The 9,994-nt window shown below is 34.7% G+C and overlaps 1 pseudogene; it reads left to right on the forward strand.

Annotated features, from left to right (window-relative positions):
* Positions 1-6,082: 6,082 nt before the first annotated feature.
* Positions 6,083-7,143, forward strand: LOC138330835 (uncharacterized; annotated as a pseudogene).
* The last annotated feature ends 2,851 nt before the right edge of the window (positions 7,144-9,994 follow it).

Below are 9,994 nucleotides of genomic sequence, written 5' to 3' on the forward strand. Positions count from 1 at the left end.
TTTCACCCCAAATGGGCAGATTGATTTTTTTTTCTTACCTCTTACCGCGTGCACCACTTTTTGGACGTCATTTTACTGTAGTCATGACATATAACTGTTATTGCGACGTCATAAAATTGTTATCGCGACGTCATAAAATTGTTGAAAAGCTGTAAAGATAGCTTGTCTTTACCCTAGGGAGAGACAGAAAAATTTCACAACGAAAAAACCCTGTTAGGTATGGGAGAACAATTGTCGTCATAGCGTACTATATTGATATTTAAGTATGCAGCTAGTCAAATGACGCTTTTTTATCATCATGTGCAATTTAGATATTTCATATTTGTCATTTCGTGACCAGAAACAATTAAACATTACCAATTATGACAATATCAATGAAAAATCGAAAACAAAAGTGGCGGGCATTTATGTTTAAACATTGTTTAATACATATCTAAATATATTTAATAAGTAATAATTACTAGTATTAAGACAATGTAAAGTTGTTGATCTAAAAACAACAATAATATGATGATTTATAACTTCGTGTAGTTTCGTAGGTTGTTGTGGTGTGTATAGATGTAGAACTCCAACGCAGATTCAGTGAATGGTACGATACATTTAATGGAGTCTTAGGTATCGACTCTGTACAGAGATTATTGGCGAGTTAATATAGCAGTACATCAGGATAACATATGTCAATATTTGGGTATGAAAGCCAATACCTGGAACAGTTGACCCGACGCAGATGCTGTATTACATAGGGAAACATATTTACTCATTAGAACTTATCATGTAACATAATTAATAACATGGCTATGTAATTAGTAGCAATACAATGACCCTAACAGAGGTTGGTTTCCAATAGACTTTACATGCACGTACATATACTATTGTAAATATGAAACACATGTGCTTGACCTACACAGTGTAACATACCTGAAAGATATATGTAGATAATTATATATTAGTCCAAATTTCAAATTCTAAAATTCTTATCATTTATATATATTATACTACACATGCACTTTATAATCTATATGGTTCAGTAATTAACTCCATGATGTTGAATACAGGTTACAAGCATGCTGCCTTTGATGAAGAACAAGACGCCAGATATCACCTCTATCCGTTCTACAGGTAGCATCAGCGTCTCAAACATAGATTACATACGTACCTTAATATATATATAATCTGGGTTCCACTCCTTCACATAGACTTAGTCACTGTCATGGTTTACATTCTCTGACAACACGGGACCAGCGTCTCAATCCATCTCTCTGGATATGATAAAAAAAGAATACGGAATCATCATGATATCTGGTTGAACAACAAGAAATATGAATCATGAATATTTGGTTCATAACAGAAAGTAAATAACACGCTTTGTTGTCATAGTGTTGACATAATATATTATAAACGGGTCATACAGATACTGACAAAGTGTTGATTGTTTGTTCACATAAATAATTTATCATATCCAACGTCTGATTTCTGTCCAACAGTGGAGCTATCAACATATAACTTTATCTACTTTATCAGTGTGTATGTACTATAGCTTGTAACTTTTACAATTGAGCTGACAGCTGAGGAGCTAGAGGAAAATATTTTAGATTTCCTACAGTCAGAATAAAATCTGTGTATATGTGACGTCATCAATAAAATCGTGTTAAGCATCGTGAAAATTCGTAGAATTTCACTGTGAAAAGCATGAAAAATATCCCAATGTATATCTTAAATCAAATATTTCGCATTCGTTGTACAAGTCAGATCTATTGGACTATGAAAAACAAGAAAATTTTCTCTTAATGTATATATCAAATCAATTTTTGTACTGTTTTGCACACGCAGTACAGTGTCAGATAAGGTATTTGATAGGTACTAATAAAAGGTAACTTATTATTTTAGTCACGCCTTTGACGATCTGGTCGAAGACGGCAAGACAAAGGTTTTGTTGGTACAACCCTACACGGACTAGAACAAAATATTTTATCAAGTTCTGGTGTTTGGCAGTAGTACTCTACCACCATTGTATACATATATATTTACCAGGCTGTAGTATGTTTACATAAACAATTTCAGAATTGGAGCGGATTTGGAAATTAATCGATTCAGATTAAATTTTATCTTAGTCAAGTAAAGTTTACTCTTTGAATCCGTAAGAACACTTGGGCAGAGATCTGATTTTTTTGTAATTTTGTGGTAAAAAAAAAAACTTTTGGGTTTTGAAAATCTACATAAAATCCTATTTAGCTTAAACATGTCCTTCTTTCTATTATTTTATTCCATACATACGAAAAGTTTAAAAGAGAAATATGTGTCATGTCATGCTGTCTGTTTTCAAATTCAATAATATTTATTCGAAAAGCTGGATAGGCAAGAAACTTAATTACGCGTAACTTATGTAAGAAAATAGGAAGAAAATTACCCAAAAAATCATTCAAGTTTTATATTTTGATGATAAATTTACTTACAAGTGATCTGTTGTAGTTTTGATAGTCTTAATTTGGAGTTTAAGACTAGCTCTATATATGCACAGGAAATAATCTCTGTTTGAAAAATTCTTCGTCATAAAAAATGCTTACTGATACAGTGAGTATGTTTCGTGGGGTATAGTTTAAATGATATCTATTTAAGGGGACAACTAACTGAATGAAAAATAGACCTTCGAAAGATTTAGTCCTGCATAGAATTTTGACCCGGCACTGTTGGCTGGTTAGTTAAAATTTCCTAAGTAAAAATGTTTGTCTTCAAGTAATTATTCCTAAGTAATTATGATATGAATTTGGAAATCCAGATTGAAATTTACGTTCTAAATATCAATTTTGTTAATGAATATGTAAAAAAAACATTAGAATTTCATCATTTAAAAATGTTACCTGGTTGGAGTTTGAGCTATAGGACCCGATCTTTTTTTACTGATCTAGTGTTATATGAGAAAAGGGTTTGATTACAGTATACAATAGCAAACTAATATTCGACTGTTTTATTATCACAAAACTTTAACACTGCGGTCTATATAAAAGCATTTACAACTGTAGTTGTATGGTCTTTATTCAATACAAACAATGATATTTTCTAATTGTAGTCTTCACTGACGCCAGGAGTGTCATTATATTTCTTTCAATGTTAATATCACTCATCTAATCTTAGGACCTTCTTAATCCTAATAATAGCTTTTCAACATTTCCATTATTTGTTGTCTTTTAAGCAATAGGTTAATAATACTCTGGCTCGAAAATGGTTGTAACACTTATATATGTGTAAATCAGCACTCTGTATTTTATGACTAAACAGAGTTTATTTATGATACCAACAATACATACATACATGTATGTAGGTGACAAAATTTCATTATCATCATGAACAAATATTGCCTTTGTTATGATATCAAGGTTAGATACATGTACTATCTACATTGTATATGGAGTTCATAGCGTATTGCTTATAAAAGAATAATCTAATTTGTTATATTACACAGATAATATCACATTTTAAATAATTCAATGATCTGAAGCAGTATGATGAAAGTTAAAATAATAAATGCCCAGTCGACCAGTGGTATTTTTACTTCAGAATGTCTATGAAACAATATGACACGACAAATCATGGTATCTACTCATTTATTGTACTTCGCGTTGCGTATAACTTATAAGCAGTTCATCACATGTAACTATATGTAAACAAAACATTGTCCTTGCCACTAACACGCAACAAGTAGTATATTGATAATCCGGTATCTGTCATCCTCGATATTCCAGGGTTTCCGATCACTGACGATCTCTACACCCCTGGACTATCTCATGGTAAAACTGGAGGCAACAGAATAGAACAGGTAATTTAATCATTTGAAGTACATCAAAAGAACCGTATAACAGTACACATTGGTTGACTGTGTGGCTTTGATGTTAGGCGTCGCTCTCTCTGTAGTCTTCAAAGGAAATCTTTGCTGGCCTGTGATTGGTCAAATGTTTTCAGCTGAGCTGCCTTCAATTTCACTATGAGATAGTCCAGGGGTGTAGAGATCGTAAGTGATCGGAACCCCTGGAGTATCGAGGATGGGTATCTGTATGCGATTATTTATCTTACTAAGTCCGTATTCCACAAAATGAGAATATCCCAGGCTGGGGAGCCCCTAGTCCGCTAAACCTGCCTATATTATTTGGCTTTTTTTTCCTAATAAAAAAAAATTAAAAAACCTAATAATATAGGCAGGTTTAGCGGACTAGGGAGCTCCCAGCTCCCACGGGGAGTTCTACCTCACTCACCGGCTGACCTCAACTCCCGTCTATAATCTTCCACTTCCATTGATCTATCGAGACACCAATGTACTTACTTGGTAAACACCTATTTTGTTCTCGCCTCTTGTGCATAATTAAAATTGCAAGTGGGCCTTAAGTACACTTAATCAACTATCTAAATTCCAACATCCACCACACTCCTTCAAAATCGGTGCGATACCATGTTCGGTCTCCCTCATCTAACAGCCTGGCCTCACACTGACCACCCCGATCATTGCTATCATCTACGTGCTATCAGATCGCTGGCTAGAGGCTACAGAACCCAAAACTACCGACCACAACATATACTATGTCCATCACTTCTATTGTTCCATCTGTGATGCATTTTGCCTGTTATTCCTAACCCCTCGTATTTTAAGCTCATCATTTGAATTATCTTAGTTTCCCTTACATTTCACTAATTATCAGCCCATTCTGTTACATGTCATCTTGATTCTTGAATTTATTCCTGTCAGGATTTTACTCGTAAACTGAGGAGAATTAAAATGCAAGTACGATATTTGATGTCATCTTGATGCAACGGTTACCAGTGTAATGCATACATTGGATATGAATTATACACAAATTATTTCAAGTTTAAACTTAAGACTGGGATGAATAAAGATATGTACATATACATGTAACTACTAAATAGAAAAAACAATCTCACAATGAGGCTTTATGCAGATGTACTTTGAACACACTTGATGTCAAGTACTATAATCATAGATAAAAAGACATGTATATTTGTAAGTAAGACGTATAGCAACACACTACTTATCATACAAAATGTTTCCTAAATGGGCATATTTTCCACGTGACATGAAGATACTAACTAGTCAAACTGATTGTAATTAAAATCTTCGTCTGTGTATTGCATACACATTTTAACAAATTTTATTTCAATCAACAGCTCCATAAATAAAATGATATATATTATTCATCCCTACCCCTATCTTTTGAAAAGTTAGAATTATTAGCCAAAGATAGCAAATAATGGCCCAGTTGACCCTCGGGGCCAGAGGTACGGGTCCAAAGGGGGTCAAAAGGACTCAAATTTCAAAAATCTTCTTCTGAATTCACAGGTGTGATGCAATCTAATACGCTTCACAGATTAAAAGGTCAAATTGATAAAATCACTTCCTCCTTTATGGAGAAATTATTATTTTTGGTTTGACCATGGCACTATGAAAAAATTACATATTCACACTATATGATTTGTCCTGACTGACTTCAAGAGCCTGATGGGAGCAATGGACTCATGTAGATCTCAGGTGACCGTTAATTACGGTCCATGGGCATCTTGTTAGTTTAATACAACCTCGGTGACGCATTACTGATTTCTTACACATTTATAAACCTTTGATGCAAATCAGATTATGTGCAGTTATGTTGTGACAGCAGTTATAGTCTGCTTCACATATCCCTTACCTGGATTTTACCTTTGTTCTCCCACATTACCTGGATTTTACCTGTGTGTTTTCCCACATTACCTGGATTTTACACATTGTTTAAAGTTATCTAATTTCATAATTATTTAAACAATATTTACATATCATATACCATTTTCATCAGCTAAGTCTTTAGAAGACAGTGATACTATATATAAGGAGATGTCTTACAGTTTTGAATTTTAAATCAGAGAATATAAAAGAGACGTTTTATTTGAATTAATACATATTAGAGAGAAATGCATTATAGGACATTATTTTTATTATGATGGCAATATATTTTATTTATCTATTTAATTATGTGCATAATACAATAATGTGCGGTTGATTTAATTATTTGATTACTCTGACTTAATTTGGCTTTTGCTCACTGCTACTTATGTTAATTAACACCTGATGGTTTGGGTCCATCAACTGAATACTTAATTGATGAGTGAAGAATCAGTAATCAAATAATTAGCATACATGTAGGTCTGTAAGGACATCAGAGAGGTTTGACTTTCACAGTTCTCTATCAACCACTAACATGGCAAACGCACAGATTCAGGTGAAATTTCTTAGAAATAAATTTGGAAGACAGAACATTGCTTATAATGGTTACATCCACTGTGTGAAGAACAACAGCTAGAGGAGAGATGCACCATACCCGACTACCCCGCCATACTGAACTGAACCTCCAACTCAACCCGAATACTGTTTTGCTGGACTTCGAGACCGCTGCCCAGAATGCCATTCGCTCCGTATTCCCAGCAGCCACACTGAAGGGATGTTTTTTTCATTTCACGCAGTGTATTTGGAGGAAAGCCCAGCAAACCGGACTTCAACAACTCTACGCCGACAACGACGACATCAGACGACTGTTACGACGAGCCGCAGCCCTACCCCCTAGTCCCTTTGAACCATATAGAAGATGTCTGGTTCCACGCACTCAACGACCTTGAAGATGCTGATGTACCACACGACACCACCGCATTCACCGACTACGTCATTACACTGTGGATAGAGCGCGACCAACCACTCTGGAACCACTTTGAGTCCAAGGGCCCTCGAATAACGAACCATGTAGAAGGATGGTACAACAAACTCAAGAAGAAGGTTGATCACTCCCACCCAAATATCTACAGCATCATCCGTGTGTTCTAGGAAATCATCCACATCCAACTCGCAGCCGGACGACAAACCAGACCCAGAGCTAAACGGTACCGAAACATCAACAGCCGCCAACTGAAGGAACGTTTGGAGACTGGCGCAATGGATGTGATTCAGTACACAGACGCAGCATCCCATCTTCTGCATTTAGAGTGATGATAACAAACTTTCATAAGATTTGCATCTCATTAATGCTAGTACGTGCTTTAGGTTTCATATGTTGTACATGTGTGTATATATATATGTGTGTGTTTTGATTTTAATTAATTATCCCTCATTAATGTTTAAGTGTAGTGCTTTAAGTTTCAATATGTTGTACATACAAATGTTTTAATTTTAATTAATAATCTCTCATTAATGTTAAAGTGCAGTGCTTTAAGTTTCATATGTTGTATATATATGTTTTGAAATTAATTAATTATATCTCATTAATGTTTAAGTGTTACATTTCACATTTTAAGATGGTGTGATAAAATATGAAAACATTTAAAATGGGAATAAAATGCAGAATAGGTATATTCACAGTTAATAGAATTGTGACTATTTGTAAAATTACAGGTAAAAAATCTACCTGTAAGCCAGTGCTTTATTAGAACAGACTATAATTGGTGTGCCATTGTTCTCCAGTGTTTGTATAATTCCTTTGATCTCGAAAAAGTGGGAGAAAGAGGAACAAACCTTTAATACAACCTCGGTGACGCATTACTGATTTCTTACACATTTATAAACCTTTGATGCAAATCAGATTATACTGTGTTCTAAGATGGGTAGGAGTTGCCGAAAATGTTGGCCTCCTGTCTGCATATTTTTAGGTCTCCATTCGTCAATTTTTCTATATATGCTTCACATCAACATAGGAAGATCGAATACAAATGTAGTTTGTGAATTACCATCATATGAATTTTCCTTTACTAAGATTAGGAAAGAAAATAAAAACACGCAGCCATGTACTTTCTCTATCATCTTGCTTTGTATGCATGTATGCGAAAGCACATATGGCACTGGAAGTGACAGACATTAGAAACAGCTGAAAGCAACGAAAAGAGAACTGTTAAATCTTCTGCTGTCAGCATCAGAGAAAATTGTCACCAATAAAATAAAATCTTCAAACAAATGTAGATGAAATCCTCTTATTCCCCCTCCCTCCTCCACCTATCTGTATATATCTTACTGTACATATTTCTACCTCCTCCCCCTTCCTTCTTCATGTATCTCTTTGATTGATTGATATGGCCAGAGATTTAAATACTATTTAAATCTCTGTATTTAAATCTCTGATAGGGCTTAACGTCCTTGCTCCAGTTATAACCGAGCCTAGGACACTTAATTTATCTCTCCCTCTTCAAATTGTACATATGTAAATATATTGTCATCTTGTTTGTGTATGTTATTATATTTATTAAATTGTGTTGGGAGATGGCTTAAAATAAGCTGCTCAACTTGTGCCCGATCCCATTGTTTATTTTTTGTACAAATAAAATATGTTTAAATCAAATGCGTTTCAAGGAGAATATCGTACTGAATACCCTTGGCAAGCGGAGTTGATAGTAGATATATAATGGTATAATCATTATATCATCATCGATATTCCATGGCAAGGACGTAGATGACTTATAAGTCCTTGTCCATAGGTTACTACATCATATCACTGAAGGCAGTTGAGGAGAACAAACGCTGACCAATCCCAGGCCGGCAGACTTCCTTTGAAGATTACAGAGGCAGCGACGCCCAACTTCAAAGCCACACCACATGGGCCCATAACTACTGTTTATATTATATAATATATATTTTCAGTCACTGGGTACGTTATAGCCCGTAACTACTGTTTATACGTACCCACGTGACTGAAAATATATATTATAATATAAACAGTAGTTACGGGCCCCTGTGGCCACACAGTCAACCACAGTGTACCTTTAATAATTCTTTTGATATGTATCAAAGGATCGATCTACCTGTCTCATCTGATATAGCACAACAACATTCAAGTTTGATATAGGACATATTCCAGGGGTGGATACATAACAAGACTCGGAGAGTGATAGTAAACGCTAGGATATCGAGCATGAATCATGATCATGTACATTACATGAACCTTACATTAGTGACTACGGGAGATCGTTATCATACGTTTAGGGAAAGTTTCTGAAATAAATATCCTTACCAGTAATATCTTACCTGCAAGATTTTGAAGATCTATCAGATTCAGGATATCAGCCGTATATACAATGAACGGAACGTTCGGGAATTCCTGGTAAAGCAGCTATCTACATGCCCTACTTTCAGTTTGAACATGTACGGTAACGTGATAAGATAGCAAATCTGCAAACTAAAACTAGTTATATTCTCATTTCTTTACCCGCTAATTCAATGAAAATTTACTGCAACATTTTGTCAGTTTGAATCGTTTAATTTACACCATCATAATTTATTGTTCAATTGTTTCTTTTGGTTCGTTATTTTTTTCCTCTTACGCATCATTGAATTGTCCATCTGGGAAAAACACTATATTTTCTAAGATCGTTTGCTCATCTGTGAATTTAAAAACAAAAAACTCACACTTTCTGACAAGAATCAGAACATTTTCGATACTGCAGGGGTTATTATCACTGACGATACATCCACCCCTATCTCATAGTAAAACTGGAGGCAACAGATTAGAACAGGTAATTTAGTCCTTTGATGTACATTTAATAAAGAGTTGCATGTATAACTTGGCGGTACACTGTGGTTGACTGTGTTGCTTTGAAGTTGGGCGTCGCTCTAGATCTGTTTGTAATCTTTAAAGGAAGTCTCTGCAGCCCTATGATTGGTCAGTTTTTTCCCCGAACTGCCTCCAGTTTTTACTATGAGATAGCATATAGGGGTGGACTAGCGTCAGTGATAGTAACCCCTTGAGTATCGAGGATGGTATCAGACTTGAACCAATCTGATTTCAACACTATCATACTTTCTTTTGGCTCATGCTGATAACTTTATTTATTTAATCTTTAAGCTCGGATGTTCTTTTTATTGTTTCTTTTTTTGACATTTCTGCATGTACCTTTAATTAGTTATAAACTTATTTAAAACATCACCTTTAATTACAAATTTACTTCGTCTTTTTTTGAGGTTTTGTATTGTTTTTTTTTTAAT

Source organism: Argopecten irradians, chromosome 9 (genome assembly GCF_041381155.1).
Source record: "Argopecten irradians isolate NY chromosome 9, Ai_NY, whole genome shotgun sequence".
Lineage (NCBI taxonomy): Eukaryota > Metazoa > Mollusca > Bivalvia > Pectinida > Pectinidae > Argopecten > Argopecten irradians.